Source organism: Falco punctatus (genome assembly GCF_963210335.1).
Source record: "Falco punctatus genome assembly, chromosome: 2".
Taxonomy (NCBI): domain Eukaryota; kingdom Metazoa; phylum Chordata; class Aves; order Falconiformes; family Falconidae; genus Falco; species Falco punctatus.
In genome coordinates, this window is record NC_137581.1 from 122312117 (window position 1) to 122330556 (window position 18440).

Below are 18440 nucleotides of genomic sequence, written 5' to 3' on the forward strand. Positions count from 1 at the left end.
CTACAATTTGTGTAATTATTTATGCCTTCAGTATGTAATGGGATGAGGTTGGGAGTTAAGATGTTAGACATGCCTAGGGCATGCTTAGGCAGCTTTTTGCCATCATGCTAGTGCATTTACAGTACACCATCATTCTTCAGCCATCTCCTAAGCTGAGACATCGTAAGCATGTACATGCGCAATGCTAGTCTAACTCATAACACTGAGTGGTTGTTACTTTACCAGTAGCAACATGTAGCTGTTTAAATGTGTCTCAGTGTTAACTTGTCAGGCAGAATGAGATAGTGCTCGAAATTTAGAGTCAAATAATGTTATGCATGGTCTGTTTGGCTTGTTTCCACCCCAGTCCATGGATTATCCACCCTACATACCAAGGTATTTGTTCCTGGACACCCATCAGCACTGAAACAGTGCTTTCCCTCCAAGAAATGGAGTTGAGAAACTAGTTCCATTTATGCTGTTCCTCTTCTTAGTCTTGTCCCACAAACACTGACAAAGGCAGAGTGCACCAGGATTCAGTTCCTTCTGCTGGGGGATGTACAATGAAATGGATGGTGGTGAGGACCAGTAAATGGATAAAGAGTTGGACAGATAGATAACAAGCCATAAATAAGGGCAGATATCCATGAGTTGATCTTCTTTAACACTGGTTATGTCAAGAAGATGATGTCACACTTCCCTGATCTTACATGCAGCTGCATAAAATAGGGCCTTTACCCTGCAAGAGCTGAGACTGTTCAGCCTGGAGAAGAGAAGGCTCAGTGGGCATTTTATTAGTGTGTGCAAATACCCGGAGGGAGAGTGTAGAGAGGGCAGATCCTGGCTCTTTCCGTTGGTGCCCAGCGGCAGGACCAGAGGCAGAGGGTTCAAACTGGAACACAGGAGGTTCTCTCTGCACGTCAGAAAACACTTTTTCCCTGTGGGGGTGACCAAACCCTGGCACAGGTTCCCCAGGGAGGTTTTGGAGTTTCCCACCTTGGAGATATTCAAACACTGTCTGGATGTAGTCCTGGGCAGCTGGCTGTAGGTGGCCCTGCTTGAGCAGGGGCTTGAACCCAGTCACCTCTAGAGGTCCCTTCCTACCTCCTTCCCTTGTTAAACTGTCTGTATCTTGACCCAGAGTTTTGTCTTGCTTTTGCCCTTCCAGTTCTCTCTCCCATCCTGCTGAGTGGAGGGAATGAGCAGCTTGGTGGGAGCTCACCTGCCAGCCGGGGTCAACCCACTGCCCCCCCCCCCCAAAAAAAAAAAAAAAAAAAAAAAAAAAAGGGGACGCAGCCTGCAGAGGATCCAGGCAGGAGCACAGGCAAAGCATGAGATGCTGCCATGCGTTGACCCTGATGCTTACACTGCTCCTTGCTTGGCTGACAGGACCAAGTGTGCCATGCAGCACTAATGAGAAGGAGGAGTGTGGGTTGAAGCTGAGCCTGGGAAAGGGGAGGAAAGAAGTTAAACTGGTCTACTTTAAATGAGCGTGGATCATGTCTACCTCTGCTAGGGAATCAGACATCGTCTCACATGAAGGAGCACTGTCATCCCTGAGGCCAAGCATCTTCTGGGCAGCCTGGCGCTGGTTATTTTTCTGCTCAGGCACCAAGGACTTAAACTGTACCTGCTGATACCTTCTCTCTCAACGACCCCTGCTAGAGCAGAACACAACACAGTGGTAATGTCCTGTGAGGACTTCAAGTGTGTCCAGTGCCTTTCCTGTAAACTCACCTGCCTGCAGGCAGGGTCAGGAGAAATTCTCACCTGGGGTTACCAAAAGCCATTCCATGTATAAAAATAATAATAAAAAAAAATTCAATGTTTTCATCTGACTATAAACTGTACCTGTACATCAGAGTGACATAGATGGACATGGGATCAGGAGACAGATAGGTGCATGTGAACACAGGAGGATGGACAGGGAGACGACTATAGACTTGAATTACTGACAAGAGTCAGTAGAGGAAATCTGGCCAAGAATTAGACAAATGTAAGGTAGGACAGATACCAGAAAGAGAAAAAATGTTTGATGGATAGTTAACAGAAAGACACCCAGGCAGCTGGCCATGTGATGGTGTCAGTGGTGATGTCAGCAGAGATGGAATACTTACCTGGCTGAAGCTACAGCATGCACATAAAGACATTTTGATTTCTCAGTCTGGAAAATGCCATTACAGGATTAAGAGCAATATTTGCGGGATGTGCATCCTTTCCAGAAAATCATTTTAGGTGATAATGTTTTAATTAAAAAAAAAAAAAAATTTTATTTTAACTGTGATAGGCATTCTTTCAACTTTGAGAAAGCATTTTGCTCTGTAAACAAGTGGCCTTCTTTTAAAAGGAAAAGGGAAGTTACTTACAAAAGAACAAGCAGAAACAAGCAAACTGTAATATTTCTTGAGCGGGACTCTTCCCTCTCTTCCCTTTGGCATACTGTAAACGCAGGAAAAAGCCACACACTTCCACTCACAGCACTGATGCCATACCATTGGCACTGGTGACTATGGACCTTGATGCTCTCAGGATGGAGAACTCACTGGTGAAAGAAGTCAGAACTGGAAAAGGCTGCTCCATTTTTCCTCTTCACACAGACATTTTTGTGCTATTTACCCACTCTCTAAAAGGGGGGAATCTCACCTGTTCTGGTGCTGCTTGTCCTGCTCCTGGATTTGCTAGTCATTGATGTGTATAAGGTGGGATGTCCTGCTTCTTTCTCTGCAGTCCCTTGTGCCTATTTTGTTCTTTTTCTTGCAATTTCTGGTACTGAAATGCCTCCTGTGTGCAGCTCTACGTGGCTCCGCCTGCCCCTGTAGTGGCTGCATTGCTGACACACTTGAGTAAAGTGCTTACATAAATTATGTAATATATAGTCTGTATAGTACCTGACAGCACCCTTGGAGCAAGCATGTCCAGGCAGACTGACTTTCTCCTTGCAGACTGCCAGGCACTGCAGGGGGTAGGTACTCTTGGCTTGCTCTTACCAGCAAGGAGTGGGAGAGGTCCAGCCCTGAGCTGGTTCTCTTGGCATAGACAGAGGCTGACTGTGAGCTACCTGCTCAGACACAGGATGGTGCGGTGGGTCGGTCTGAGAGGATGCTTAAACCTCCTCTGCATGTGACCTTGAGGAGGGCAATGTGATAAGGAACTGCGGTGGAGGAGAGGGAAGGAAAGCCCTAGAACTGACGAAAGAAATGCCCAAGAAGCCCAGGGAATAAGAAGTACATTGTCCAAGGGAGAAGAGAAAAATGAGGGAAGACCTTCTGCTTCCCACCTTTCCTCTATCAGTGGCAGTGCTGGGGCGTGCGTGTGGGCTAGCTTGCTGTACAGCTCTGTGGCCCTCAGCATAGCTCTTGGCTCTTCTCTGCAGACATCCCTGGGACCCTGGATAGGTGTCCAGCTGCTGGGGGATGAATATTAATCTTAACCTAACTGCTGCAGCAGCTGATTGTTGATAATTATTTCTACTACCTTGATATATATAAACACAGGTTTGTTTTTTTAATCCCAGGCATACTTGCTAGTGGGGATTTTGTGGCATTGGTGGCAACCTGTAATGCAGCAGAGAAGTTCAGAGGATGAAGCCCCTATGACCATGTGCCTCGGAGGATGTGAGGGACCCCCATCTGCAGTATCGCTTCCTCCCACCAGCTGGGGAGTGCTTTGGGTCTGGCCCCAGGCTGAGGAGGACAGCAGGAAGGTTCTTGGTTTGTTCTCACTGGGGAATGGGTGGCAAAGTAGGATGCAATGCTGTCCCCCGGCACCTGGAGGGGGTGCAACTCCCTTCTCTGGGGCAGCTCCCCAGGGCTTTGTGTGTGATGCTGCTGTCACCCACTGTGAGGGCAGCACAGTCACAGTGCCCCGGGGCAGACCCGCCTGCCAAACTGCCCTGGAAGATGGGGGTCACTGCCAGGACAGAGCCAGTCACAGCCCAGCCTTGAGGTTCTCCCAGTGCCCGGCACCAGCACATCTTGCCAGTACGATGGAGACCTGAGGGACACCAAGCAGCTGCCACAGGATGGCCAGGGCACCAGAGCTGGGTTCTCAAGGCACTGGAGGAGGGGAGGGCTCTGCAGCTGTGTCCTCATTCAGGTCAGACCCCTTTGCCCTCCCCTGTTCTGCCTCGGTCCTCACCACCCTGCTTGGTGCAAGCAGAGAATAGGCAGATCCTTGGAGGAGTCTGGGGCTGCTACTTGGGATCTCTGGTCCCTAAAGGAGAGGTGGAAAGGCTCTGGGACATGTCTGGGAGGACTCTCTGGTAGGTCTCATAGGAAAGAGTTTCCATTAAAGCAGCAAAACCATGCTGTGTGGCTTCATTGGAGGAGTCTGGGGCTGCTCTTAGGCCCCTAAAACCTAAGAAGTGAGAAGACTCTGGGAGATGCCAGGGAGGAGTTTTGGGTAGATTCCAGAGGAGAGAGTTCCCTTGAAAATAAACCCCCAACACCATCTCAGGTAGATTCCTTGGACAGGTCTGGGGCTGCTGCCCAGGATCTCTGGTCCCTAAAGCTGAGGTCAAAAGACTCCAGGAGATGACTGGGAGGAATCTTGGGTGGATCCTGCAAGGGTGCTTTCTCCAAAGGAAGAAAAGCATATCTGATCACTTCCCTGGAGGAGAGTAATGATGTGAATAAGCTGTAAACAATATGGTCAAGTTTGTATTCATAAACCAATATTCATTTTAATGCATAAATAAGCTTGTAATTGTATAGTGACAAAGGGGTTAAAATGTCTGAAAGATCATATAGACTGTTTGGACAAGAAAGTTGCAAATCTCTGCAAGGGGAGCTGTCCTCCTTATCTGCAAAGCAAGTTGCCCTACCAAGGAGATGACGGGACAGCTGGATGTCTTTGAGTAAAACTACAAGGGTATTGTAAAAAAACCCTGGGAAAGATTTCTACAAGTCTGCCAACTCATCACTTTTGAAACACAGCAGTGAAAGCAAAGAGAAGGGCCAAGACCTGGAGGGAAACCTACTGCTTCTAGAATAACTAAAGCATATGCTTCAAAGTGATGTAGTGTGAACGAACTTTAGAATAGAATTAAAGAATAAACATTATGTTTGTTAGCCACTGTAACAATTGTAGATATCATGTACCGCCATATGTTACTCATCTACCTGTGGTGTCTGTTCTGTTATCCTTTGTTAGACATCCGCCTATCTGCTGACCTTCTGTGTTAAAACTTTAGCGGAACACTTCAGCAGGAGAGGACAGATAAGGGTAAAAGAAATAATTAAGCAAGAAAAGCAGATGGCCAGCAAGGGCATAAATTACCTCAGACTGATAAGAACACTGCAAATGAGCAAAAGGTGAAAAGTACACCATGAGGAAGACCTACGGCCTTCCTCCCATAGACCACTGCCCACATTCTAAAGACCCCGGCCCACAATTTTTGGAAGAATCACGCGCAAGCGTGAAAGACTGATAAGCTAATTAGCATACGAAGCGAGGGTAGGCGGGTTCAGGTAATGAATATGTATAGGCGTTAATGGAATATTCATTGTTTCATTATATAAATATAAGATAATCTGCCCCTCTGGGTGTGTACGATTGGTGGAAGGATCCCCCGTACGCCCGGCGCCGACAATAAAGAACACTTAATCACTAAGAAATTCTGAAGACGTTCTTTGAAATAGTGCAGCTGCTACTCAGGATTTCTGGTCCCTGAAACAGATGTTAGAAGACACCATTAGATGCCTAGGATGAGTCTTGGGTGGATGACAGAGGACAGACTTTCCCCCAAGGAACAAAAATATCTCAGGTTGCTTCCTTGGAGGAATGTGTGGCTTCTACCTGGGATCTCAGGACCATAAACCATCAGTCAAAAGACACTGGAAGACACCTGGTAGGAGACTTGGGTGGATCCTGGAAGAGGGAGGTTCCTCTACAGCAAAAAGCATCTCGGATAGTTTCCTCGGAAGAGTCAGGGGCTGCTGCTTGGGATCTCGGGTCTCTTAAGGTAAAGATCAAAAGTCTCCGGGAAACGGCTGGGACAAATCTCGGGTGGCCCTCGGAAGCCGCACTCTTAAAAGCCCGCCGTCCTCCAGGCGCCGGACGTGCCCATCAGCCCTCCGGACATCGCGCTCTAAGGACCGGAAGTCCTCCAGAATACCAAAGCTACCCATCAGTCCTCGAGGAAGCCGCTCTCCATGGTGCAGCAGTCCTTCAGAAGTGGCACTCTATGGGGCGGCAGTCCTCCTGGACACCAGAAGTGCCCATCAGTCCTCCAGACGTCGCACTCCATAGGTCGGCAGTGCTCCACAACAGGCCCCGCCCCTAGCGACAAACCCCGCCCATGGATACCGCCCGGGAGCGGGCCCTGTCCCACGCATGCGCAGAGGGCGTCGCTGCTGCTCTCGCTTCTTCCACCTGGCGAACAAATGTCGGTACTGCAGCCCCGACCAGACAGGATCAGGCGGACGGTAACGCGGAGCGGTGGGCGCGGCAGTGAGGGTGAGCCCGCCCGGGACGGATCTGTCGGCGGAAGGGCCCGGGGAGACGGTCCGGGTTTGGGGGGGCGGCGGGGAGATCGAAGAGTCTGGGGGGATGGCGGCAAGGGTGGCCCCCGGGGATGCGTCTGCAGGGGGATCGGACATGTCCGGGGGGGTAGGGGAAGCGTTTGGTGCGGGGCGGGGTCGGGAGTGGGCCCCGGGAAGGCGTCTGGGTGGACAGGGAGCCGAGGAGATGTCCGGGGGCGTCGGAAAAGTGTCCGGCGCGGGGGGGTGGAGTGTCGCGGGGGGGCCGCGGGGGCTCAAGCAGACGTTCGAGGGGCGGGGGGGGTGGGGGGTGCGAGGGGGGCGAGGGAGGGGGGCGGCGGGGTGTTCGTTGGGGGTGGCCGAGTATTAGGACCAGGGAGATATGCAAGGGAGGGGGCGGGAGGTAAATATCCTTAAGTAGGGGCCAGGGAGGCTTTGGGAGGGGGGAACCTTTCGAAAGGTCTGCCTCCAAACTAGCACTTACTACTGCGGAATTCCCAGATTCCCCTGGGCACGGAAATCTCCTGAGCCAACACCACAACAGATGGTTTTTTCTGTTTGCTTTTAAAGGTGACATCGTGAAAGCATGGGGTAGGAAAACGTGATACTCTTTAAGAGTATCTTTTGTACTTCTGGAGTACTTTTGGAGAAGCATGTTGTCTGTATACCTTCGCTTGGGATGAGGAACAGTGAGTACGTTAAGTGTTCCCTTTCTCTTGTCAAAGCTCTCTCTGCCTCTCTCAGTCTGGCTCCTGGCCCCTCTTTTGGACTCCTTCCCTCTGTACCCTGTGGCTTGTTGTGTTCTCCCTCTCTACTTCTCAGTCTCTCTCTCTTGGGCTCCCTGCCCCTGTTTGTTTAATGCTCCCTCTTTGCCGTCTAGCTGTTGCTGGGCTTCCTCTAAGTGTCACACTGGGTCTGGCTTCTTGTCCCTGTCTTTTCATTCCTCCCTCTTGTTGCTGTAGCCTGTTCCTATCATTTTCTTTCAGCCTCTGTTTGGTTCTGTCTCCCCGTTTTTTCCTTCCTCCCTCCCTCTGCCCCATTGTCCCTGGCTGTTTTTCCTTGCTCCCTATCTCTCTGCCTGGCTCTGGCTATCTTTTTTTTTTTTCACTGTTTCTCTGTCCTGTAGCCCATCAGTATTTTTTCTTTCTCTGTCTCCCTGTCCCTGTTGTCCAGGGTGATCCTTCCTGGCCTCATAGCAATGTCACTGTTCAGTTTTCTTTCTCCACCTCTCCTTCCCCAGCTCCCCCCCACCCCCCCTTGTAATCCCCCTCTCTTTCTTCATCTCCCTCCTCCTTGCTTCCCATCCATGTTTTGTAATTACTCCCTCTCTGCTGCATAGCCCGACACTTTTTACTTTTCCCCATCTCTGTGTCCCCCTCAGTGCCCCCATTTTCTAATTGTTCCTCTCTCACCTGTACCCCATAGCAGTTTTTGTTTTCATCCGTCCCTCTCTGTCCAGCTACTCATCCCCAGTTCTTAATTCCTCTCTCTGCCCCTTTTAAAGGATAAATGTACACAGATGTGGGTATCACTAGGTTTGCTTTAATCACAACTCAGAGCTGGGCCACCACTCCAGTGAGTGGCAGAGAACAAAGGGATGCAGCGCAACTTACATACACTTATCATTAGTCAACATCTGAAGTTTTTAGGAGTTTCCTTTGGTCCTGTCAGTTCTGCGAATCCATCACCAGTTGATTCACCTGTTCGGTTCCAGTCTCTGCCTCAGTTCCAAGCTCCTCCTTGGATCGTGGTCTTCTTTCTGCCAGCTTTAACTCACACACTCCTTCAAGCACACTTTGACCAAGCAATCAATTCCTATTCACATATACCAATTTTTCTGAAAACACCGGTGTTTCTGAGAGCACCTGTATACACAAATTGATTATCTGTTGTTTCTCTATTCTGTCACTGATTAATTGGACTGGGTTTTAAGCCAGCCTTGGATTAGGGCTATACTAGGGACGAGGCCTGGTTCTGCCATTTAGCAGCTTCAGCTCTTTACATTTCTTAGCTAAAAATACATTTTCTTTAACAGCCCCCAGTAGCCTGTGTGGACTTTTTCCTTGGTCTGGCTCCCTTTCTCCAGTTTTTAATTCCACATTGTCTGTCCTGGAGTGCTGTGCAATTTGTCTCTCTCTGTCTCTGTCCAGCTCCCTGCCACTGTTTTCTTCCCTTTTTGTCTTGTAGCCCATCGCTGTTTTTTTTTCCATTCCCCTTTCTATGTGGCTGTCTGCCTGGCTCCCTGTTCCTGGTTTTTGAATGCCTCCCTCTGCCCTGTAGTCTGTGCAATCTTTTGCCTTTCTCCACCTCTCTCTGGCCGGTACTCTGTCCCTATTCTTTAATTACTCCCTTTCCACCCTGTGGTGTGGAGTTTTTGTCTTTCCTCCATCTCCCTGTCTCTTTCCTCTTATTGTTTCAGTCCTGCATCCTCTATCTAACATTTAGTCTGCATATTTCCATTCTGCTGCTTGTCCTGCCATTCCTCACCACATCCCCCTACCTGGCTCATATTGTCATTATTCCCCTGTGTGCTGTTCCCTGGCCTCTTTTCCCCATCCTGCAGCCCAGGGCTTGTTTTCCTTTCTCCTTGTTTTTGTCCTGATCTCTTGTCTCTTTCCCCCGCCACTGCCCCCTAATCCCTCTGCCTTGATCCCCATCTTTGTATCTCTCTCTCTGTCCTTGTTCCTCTGATTTGATTTCTCTCTCAATCCATCTCTTCTGCTCCCCGCTCATAATTTTCTCTCTCTTTCCCTCTGTCCTACTTCCACGGGTAGCATGCAAGGCTACATGTCTAGGAACTGGAACAGAGAACTGGAACACACCTGTGTATCCTCTCTGGGGGAGGACACCCAAGTGATCGGTGTTACAGGAGAGAAAGGGAGGGGAGAAAGAAGAAGAACCATGTCTGAGCAGTCAAATTCTCCTGGCAGCACTGACAGCAGGAGCTGCAGTGAGTCCTGGGCTCTCAGGGCCCAGTCTCCCCTCTTGTGTGTCACGATCCCTCCCTGCCCCTCCCCTGACTCCCTCTCTCCCATGCTGGTGTGACTGTTTTGGGGTTCTGTTTGCTGCCCTGTACCTTCCTTTGCTGTTTTGCTCTGAGAGGCTCCCTGTCCCCATCCTTTAGGTCGTCCCTTTCTCCTGTAGCCTGTGTCTTTTTGTTGGTTTTTTTTCTTGCCCCCTGCTTCTCTGGCTCTAGGACAACACTCTTTTTGCATTCTTCACACTGTCCTGTGGCCTTTCAGTATTTTTGCTGTGTCAGGTGCTCTCTGTCCGGCTCCCTGTTTTTCAGGCTTTCTTCTTCAAGCTCTCAGCCAAGAGGATGAGTGGTAAATTTTGTTATTCCTGTGAGCACACAGTGTGCCACAGGCAAATCTCAAAATAGTCCCTGCTTTGGAGTTTGTTCATCTCTCTATCGGTGGTGATTAGTTGGAAAGAAAGCCTATAAATTAGAATAGAAAAGCCTATATCCTGTCCTTTCACCCACATTTTGGGCACATAATGCACAAAGGTGAAAGATTTGGAAGGGGCAAAATAACTAGTTAAAAATTAACTAAGACACAAAATCTCTCCAAACATGATACTGAGGCAAACAATGCAGGGGAAGGGTATGTGAGGGTGAGAATAAATTAAATAACAAAAAAATAAAAGAAAGAAATTTGCAGTTGCACTAGCTAGGATGGTAATTTCATGGGTTATCAGTCCTCACAGTTTTGCAGTCAGTAGCTGATGCAAATGCTATCTTATTCCTGTGGACCAGGAGATACTGCAAAAATCTTTACACAATGAGGCTTCTTTGGCTTTTCTTAAAGAAAAGTCAGGATTGCTCTAAAGTAAGGTTTGAAGCTTTCATCCATGAGAAGATGTATTGCAGCAACTTGCTCCTGATGCAAGTGTTTGGGACATGAGAATTTATTCCTTCTAGAGGTGGTAATCTGTTTCCTTCAATCTGAATTTTCTTTGATTTTCATTTTGCAGCAGCAAAGAACTAAACGAGGAGGCTGGGCCAAAGGGAGAAAGAGGAAGAAACCCCTTAGGGACACCAGTGCCACCCAGCCCCACCTCACAGGGTATATGCGAATCATGCATGAGCATAGAGAGCAACTTTGAGTGAAGAGGCCTGAAGTCCCCTTCCCAGACATCATCAGGATGATGGGCAGTGAATGGAGTAAACTGAGGAGAAGCGGGTACCATTAAACTCCCTTTTCCTTGTTGGATTATGACTGCTGTTAAATGGGAATATCGTTGTTTAGTGAGGAAGTTAAAACATAGGCTTTTGATTAAAGACTCAAAGGAACCAGTGTCCTCCCTGGATCATGTCTGCCGGCCCACCTTTGGCAGGGATTTAAGCCTGGACTTGGGCTAGGTGCTTGCAGCGTAGGGATTGTGCTTAAAGAGCTTTGTGGGGCTGCAGTGAAAGGGTTCTGCTAAGCTGGATGTTTATGAAGGTTCTGAGGTGTTGCTGCTCCCTGCAGCCTGCATGAAGTTGTGTAAAGTGGACGTGTGCATTTGTGGGTGCAAAACAGCTGTGGTGGGTGGGAATGGCTTGATGCGGACTCCTGGCAGAGAAGCTGGGAGAGAAATGCAGTGCTGAGTATCCCTACTTGCAGCAGTGCTCCCAGGCCAGAGCAGCCACTGCACTGGCAACCCTTAAAATCATGAAACGTGCTTAAAGTTATGATTTTTTTCTAAGAGCACATTTTAGCTCTTTTACTTAGTCATTTTGAGGGGGTACTGGATTTCGGGGTTTGCTTTTTGTAGCTATTGCCTGTGCCCAGTACTAGTAACACTGTATTTTTTTTAACAGCAGCTGCAGCAGCCATGCAATCCGGCACATTTGGAGCCATGTAGATGCAGCAGCATCACTGCTGGGACTAGGTGTGGGGTCATGATGATGGTCCCTGTGCTCTGGAGGCTGCAGCCAGGCTCTGGTGAAGGTGTTGGAGCTGTGGCAAGGGTGCCAAAATGATGCCTGTGTCGCTGGGAGGCCTGGGCTGCAGAGTGGGCACAGGAGAGGAAGACGTTCTTTTCCCAAGAACCACATCCCACCCACTGTGATCTGTTTTGTAGAATTTAAATTCACTCTGGCATCATTTTCTGCTCTTTTACAATAAGCCACAAAATTGCCTCTGTTGCTGGACAGTAACGTGTTCAATTAATGGGCATAAGTTTAAGAGCATACGACAAACATTGATTTATGGTTACAGGGGTATGTCATGGCAGACTGAATTTTGTGGGAAAGGTAATTCTCCAATTGCAGCCACTTTCAGCCAGGAAAACGACTCATTTCCTTGCTGGGGGCACCGTCCTGGGGCTTTGCTCCATCATGCTGCTCCAGTGCTGGGGGAATGCACTGTCCAGGGTGGTGGGCAGGAACAGAGGGGCAGGCAGAGCAGAGGAGGGACCTCGGTGGCTTCCCTCTGCCACTATATTTTTAGTCTCCAAAGCGTTTTTTTTTGCCCTGGGAGCTGGGTTTCTCTGCCAGATTGGTTCGTGTTGAAATACCTCCTGTCACCCATCTGGCAGATAGCAGGGCAAGCTGGCCAGGTGATTACGCACCTGTTGTCCCTTGGTGGCAAATGCTGGGTGAAATGCTTAAAGCACAGAGCCCCCCAAGCCAGGCTGAAATGCAGCTCCTTGTCTGTGTCTGGTGGCTTCCTGTGGTCACCCCTGCAGTGTCAGCCCTGTACCCCTTGGCTGCATTTGGCCCTACAAACACCTGTTTTGGGGCTGAGCAGGTGGCAGAATCCCAGCCCATGCAACCTGCTCCTGGGAGAAGGGCACTGAGATGCTGAGGCAGGCATGCGCCCAGCATGTAAAGGCTGCTGTTGGCTGCTTGAGCTGGCAAGCATGCCTGCCTGCTTTGAGCGCTCTCAGCGCATCATGGTGTTTACAGGAGCCCAAAAGGGAAGTCCTGGGGAGAGGAGGAGAGCGCCTACCCAAGCACTGTGGAGGTGTGCTGGGGACAGGGGAGCAGAGCAGGTCTACCATCCTGTGCCAGCCAGGTAGCTCCAAGGGAGGGCAGTGGGCAGGACATGCTGGAGGGATACCCAGTGCCTGTTTTTTTCTGCAGCATGTGTAATCCAGAGCTGTGAAGGTGGCAGCTGCAGTGCAGGTTCACTTCAAGCTTGGTGGGTACCTAATGTGCTGCCTCTGGAGGGCTGTGGCACTCTGGAGGCAATTCCAGCCCCTCCCCACAAGGAGACCCCAACCTGCTCCTAGTGGATCTTATGACGAGGCATCCCATGTGCATGTGGACCTGGGGCTCCACAGGCAAGTACAAGCAAAGGAAGTTTTGAGGTGTCCCTGCAGTCCCTGGCAGGTGCTTGCAATGTGAAGCAATTGACTGAGGGCCCCCCTGGGCTCCCTCTGCAGCAGAGCAGAGCAGCCGTTCCTGCAGGCCACGCTCCTGCCACTGTCTGCTGCTGCTCATGCTTCAGAAGAATTACATTTCATTTATCCCCTGACATGTTAATAGATCTGCTTAACCACTCTCCTTACCTTTGCTGCTGCTGCTATTATTAAGGTTGTGAAACAAGAAGCTCTGAAGGCATCAAAGGAAGTGGCTGCTTCAGGTAGGAGCCTGCAGATGCACTCAGTTATTGGGGTGACATTTGTGGGGTCACTTTGTTCCACCCACCCCTTCTTGTCCTCCAGGCTTTCTAGGGAGCTGGATGGGAAAGGGAGCCAGGGTCTGTGCCCTGCATCCCTGCCCTCAGGTAGGCAGGGGTGGCTGGGGGATGCTCAGCCCTGGACCATGGCATGCAGTGCTCCCATCACCACCACTGCTGTGTGTTCCCAAGCCCAGTGGTGCTGGCACAGGGCTTGCTTCTCGTACCTCCTGCACCTTGTTCTCCCTTCAAGGCACATTTTTGGTCTCTACAAGGAAAGAGGGCTGCCTGTGCTTTGTCTACTTGTGCTTCTCCAGTGTTTCCTGACCGATGGCTGGACCCTGTGGAGATGCCCTGGGTGTCTGTGTTACTCCCCCCTCACAAAGGAGCAGGTGTTCTGTACCTCCAGCACCTTTCGCTTCTACATGGCTGGGTGCAGCATGGTCCCTGCGGGCGAGATGGGGAGGGGGACAGAGGTGGCCCCACTGCCAGCGAGGCTTTGCCCTGCAGAGTCCTCCTCGCCTCCCCTTGGCTCCTGGGTCTGATGGCCGAGTTGGAGACACTTCCCTTACCTGCCCGTGCTGGCTCCAGAGGGGAGTTTTCTCCTCTGCTTGGGGCAGGAGTTGCTCCGCAGGTTGGGGACAGCACCTTGGAGCACCAGACTATGCCAAAATCCCCATAGCCAAGGGGAGGATTGAGCGGAGGGCAGGACACAGCTGCCCCCTGCCTGGACATGGCTCTTTCCCTTCTCCTGGCTGTGTTGGCTCATGGAGAAGCTGGGATTAAATCCATCCTGGGATAGACCTACCACAGCCACCATATAGCAGCTGTGAAGTGGCAGCCGCAAAATCATCTGTCTTGGATCCATAACTGCAAATACAGGGAGGCAGTTGCCCACTCAGCCCCAGCTTGCCTGGCTGCAACCATGCTGGGCTTGGGGCTGTGGTGATTTCCTGCAGTGGGAACACTCTGCCTCGGGGAGAGGGAAGAGTTGGTGGCAGTGGAGGGATGTCGCGACGGAGGGAAGACACAGTCACTCAATATGAGTGATCAGCAGACTTCGTTTATTGTGCCTTACAGTCATCTTTTATACCTTGTTAAAATTAGCTCATACATATTACAAAAGTTAAGCTCATTATTGGTTAGTTGCCTAAATACCAAGCCCGCCCCTAGTTTCTCTTCTGTAGTTTTCTGTTCCCACCTGCAACATTCTTTTCCCACCGAAATCTTCCTGTTATTGTGTAACAAAAACAGCCAAAGACAGTGTATTTTGCTTTACTTCATATAAGCTGAGAGCAATGTGCATTTTTGTCCAGCCAGCTGGACTATGTCTATGAACTTTTTCAGCTAGCCAGTTATCCACAATTCCCCCGTTTTTATTTTGGGCGACATAGGCTTGGTTGACCATTTTCAATAACAGCGTTTTAACACAGGAAAATACACAGCCAACTTATAAAATCTCAGTTCAGAAGTATAATTCCTGAAATACTTGAAAAATAAAGTTAGCTTGAAGCTTTAATTTAGATGCTCTTTCTGTTCCAGTGATATAAAAAGTTTAAAAAATTCAAAGGTAATTTTAAAGTTCTGAACATGGACTAATGCAAGCTCAAAACCCAAAAAGAAACCAAACTGATGTTTGACTAGGAATATTTGCAAATATTTTAGTGGAAAATCCCTGATCATTAACAATTTTCTGTCCAAATAACAACTGCCCTTATGCAACCAACCAGTCCGTACATTTTCTGAAGAATACCTCATTGATAGCAAAGAATTAACAAAGGGGGGAAATTAGTTCTAAGCTATATACATTCATAAGTGGATTTTTCAATAGTTACATACAGATTTACACACTAAGCCATAATGGCTTGTAGGTGATACACACAAGAAGAGTACGTTGCTTATCTGTCTGAATGTCTATGCTAAATTTGACAACTATGCCACAAGCCAAGCCTACATGGGTGCTGTATGTTATACACGTTCCTTAACAAACAGAAGTATAATAGACAAATTCCCAAGAACTAGTCCCCAACCTAATTATATTATTTTGTAGCCAATTAAGGAAAATAACACAAATGTGCATATCTACGTGTGCACACACCTTTTAGTTCAGAACCAATCTGTGATAAAAGGCCTTAGCCTTATGGCATCATCAAATCTTAACGAGTACAGTAATTAAAAATGCAGTCTTACTGTAAGTGCGATTTATGCTGACATTCCCTCAAATGCTACACGTATTTCTCACTCAACTGCCTCAAGTTAAAATAGTAGTATTTGTTAATATGTATTAAAAAATCATTAATTCTCTACAATAGCAGTTGACTTCCATAACACTATGCAAGCAAAAGCCCAGAACCATTCTCAGGAACACAGGAGTTAAGCCTAAAATTGGTTGAAAGCTGCCTCCTACCTCTTCCCCCTCCGACACCGGCACGTTTCCTCGCGATCCCTTTTCGCAAACAAAAGACGGACGCCTGCGGTATCAGCTTGGTCCCGAAGCACCACGATGCGCTTGCTGGCTACACGCTCTCTTCTGACAAGGCTGACAGCTTCTCCGCACGCGACAGCCGAGGCCCTGTGAAACACGAGGAAGGCAAACACCGGTAACGTCTCGCAGGGGTCAGGAGGAAGTCAGGATGCACTACATTCGGAGCCCGACGCGTTACCCAAAGGAATTACCCCAGCAGAACAAGAGGCAGGAACGATCGGTAGACAGGCAGACAACATGCACGGCAGCGATACCCCCGTCAGACTTGCAGGGCGCTTCCAGACCCAGCCCGCTGCCGCGGCTCAGGCCGGCGGCTGGGGGAAAGACAAAGCCCCGCGCAGAGCTGCGGCGGCTGCCCGGGCAGCCCAGAGGCGGCGGAGAGGTGGGGGGGGGGGGGGGGGGCCGCAGGTCGCCGCGGGCCGACCCCTCCCTCTCCCGGGCTCCGCCAGGCCGCCACAAGTGGCGAGCACCGGGTCCGACCCGCCGCCGCTCCTCGCCTCCTCGCTGAGGTAGCGGCGCAGCCCCGAGAGACAAAAAAAACCAAAAAACCAGCCCAAAAAAGGCAGCACCGTGAGGAGCCCGCTGACCACCGTCGCTGCCGGGGAGACGAGAACGGCCGGCAGCCCCGCCGGTCCCGGGCCGGGCCGCCCGCCTCGGACCGCCCGCCGCCGGCACCAGGCGCTCGCCGCCGCGGCCGAGCGCCGGCCCGCCACATCCCCCTCCCCTCGGCCGCTGCCGGCCGGCCCCCGCCCGCCCTCAGCCCGAGCGGTCACTCAGCGCGCCGCCGCACGTCCCGGCCCAAAAGTCGTCCAGGCTCCCGGCGAAGGCTCCGCACCGCCACGGGCACGCCGGCGCGCCGCGCGGGCTGGAAATGAACCCCGCTTCCGGGGCCGTCTGCGTAGCCCGTACGTGCGAGGCCGGAAGCCCCGCCCCTAGGAGGCAAGCCGTTTCAGCGCATGCGCAAAAGAGGAATTGCGTCATACGCATGCGCCGCCGGAGACCCCGCCCCCTTTGACGTCAAGCCGGTACTACGCATGCGCTGCCCTTAGTTTGCCAGTAAGCCCTCTGCGCATGCGCAGAAGCGGCATTGCGTCATAGCCATGCGACGCCGCCGCCGGAGACCCCGCCCCTTTGGCTTCAAATCTGCAATGCGCATGCGCTGCCCTTAGTTTGCCAGTAACCCTTCTGCGCATGCGCAGAAGCGGCATTGCGTCATAACCATGCGACGCCCAAAACCCCGCCCCTTTGGCTTCAAGCCCGGTCTGCGCATGCGGTGCCCTTACTCTGCAGGGCGGCGCTGCTGCCACCTGGCGAAAATAAATGGGTACTGCAGCCAGTCTAGCTAACAGACTGCACCCTTTATTATACGAATGGAATCGATAAGGGAACTCTGCCCACGGCCCGTTAGCAAGTTGCCCGGCTTCACATCTCGCTGGATCAAGTTCTTCGAGTGAACATATTCAATTCAACCAGTCTAGAGAAAAAGAGAAAAAAAAAAAAAGAAAAAAAAAAAAGAATCACTCGAGACACTAGGCATACACTTTTTTTTTCCTTATAAAAACACCAGCAACATTGTCTTAACGATAAAAGAGGCAATGGAACCTTTTATTGTAAAATGTAAGGGCACTAAAGAGAAGGTAATTCGACAGACAATACGTAAACCTCTCCAGCTCTTTCCCCACGTCTATTTGACATTCGTTTCCAAAAACTTTCTCGGGTGAACGTCTTTTGTCTTTGAGCAGTGCGACAGGCGGTTTGCAAACGGCACAAGTCTCTGCTTTTTAAAAATCAATTCAGACTGTAATCACTTTAGACGGGGCACTTTGTGTTTCAGAGAAACAAAACCAACGTTGAGTCTTTCCTTGAACGACACAGGCCTGTTCACCTTTAAATCAGAGAAACAACGTATGTGGTTCTGATCTCTCAAGGAATCTTTATTTTCCAACAGACTGCACCATCAAGATCAACAAAGCAGTTTCCTACCGTTTCGCCAGCGAGCAAGAGGACTGTCTCGAGACTAAGTTTCCTTGAACAAACACCGAAGAGATCTTCAAGACTCAGTCCAAATGGCTCCATCACCGTGAAATCGTAGTCCCCTTCAGCTCCACACCGCTTCATTGTGGGAACGCCCGCTAGAAAAAAAAGGAACAGTTTATTCAGTGTAACGATTCGATTGGTATACAAGCCTTCAAGGCTCCCAAGACGAAGTCTAAGAGGGTCAGGACCGTGAATGTTTGTACTCGCAGTGAAGCTCAACATCTTATGCAATCCTCAGCCAAGACAAAGGTGAAAAACTCACCGGTGCCGAACGTTTCCTCATCTGTAAGCTGCTCATCCTTTGCATGCAGGACTCCAAATTCAAAATTCACAGGTCCCGGAAAATAATGGGAAAAGGGGATGTGTAGGATCCCCCCAACCTTTGCATGTGTCTGACACAAGGGTTCTTGCTTTTGCTTGAGCTAACTATAAATGACCACGCCTGCAGGTTATCATCAACTTCCCAGACCCTGCACACAAGAGTGACATCGTCCAACTCTGAGGTCCCAAAAATGAGGTGAAGAAGTGCACCGAGTACATGCACAAGATGGTGGCAGACCTGGTAAGGAGGTCTTCTGCCTGCTGTTCCCTCCTACGTGCCTGGAGAACCCTGGGGCAAAGCAGAGCTCTACTGGCTTGGGTAGAGCTAAAACACCTCAAGAGGAGGGAGCTGTCGACGCTGTTTTGGCTGAATGGAGGCAGGGGGGTAGTACCTGTTATGTGAAGGCTATAGGGGAACGTACTTGCCTTTGTTTATTCTTACAAGTCCCTCGTATAGAGAACTTCCTTGGGTCTAAGCCTATTTTCAAAAGCTCGTTTATCAGAGTTCCTGAAGTCGGGCCTCACTTGCCA

General features: G+C 50.2%; 2 long non-coding RNA genes across 7 annotated transcripts; one reads left to right on the plus strand and one right to left on the minus strand.

Moving 5' to 3' along the window:
• Positions 1 to 5622: 5622 nt before the first annotated feature.
• LOC308059811 lies at positions 5623 to 14585 on the plus strand. Of its 6 annotated transcripts, none has more exons than XR_013926410.1 (4): positions 5623 to 6435; positions 7029 to 7147; positions 9233 to 10642; positions 11263 to 14585. It is a non-coding gene; the product is annotated as an uncharacterized lncRNA (long non-coding RNA). The 6 variants fall into 6 exon arrangements; XR_013926411.1 differs by having other exon boundaries at positions 9233 to 9408; positions 10434 to 14585; XR_013926407.1 differs by having other exon boundaries at positions 7029 to 7151; positions 9233 to 14585.
• On the minus strand, positions 14566 to 16520 carry LOC308059813. The gene is made up of 2 exons (XR_013926413.1): positions 16325 to 16520; positions 14566 to 15638 (listed from the first exon to the last, which is right to left on the minus strand). It is a non-coding gene; the product is annotated as an uncharacterized lncRNA (long non-coding RNA).
• Positions 16521 to 18440: the final 1920 nt, after the last annotated feature.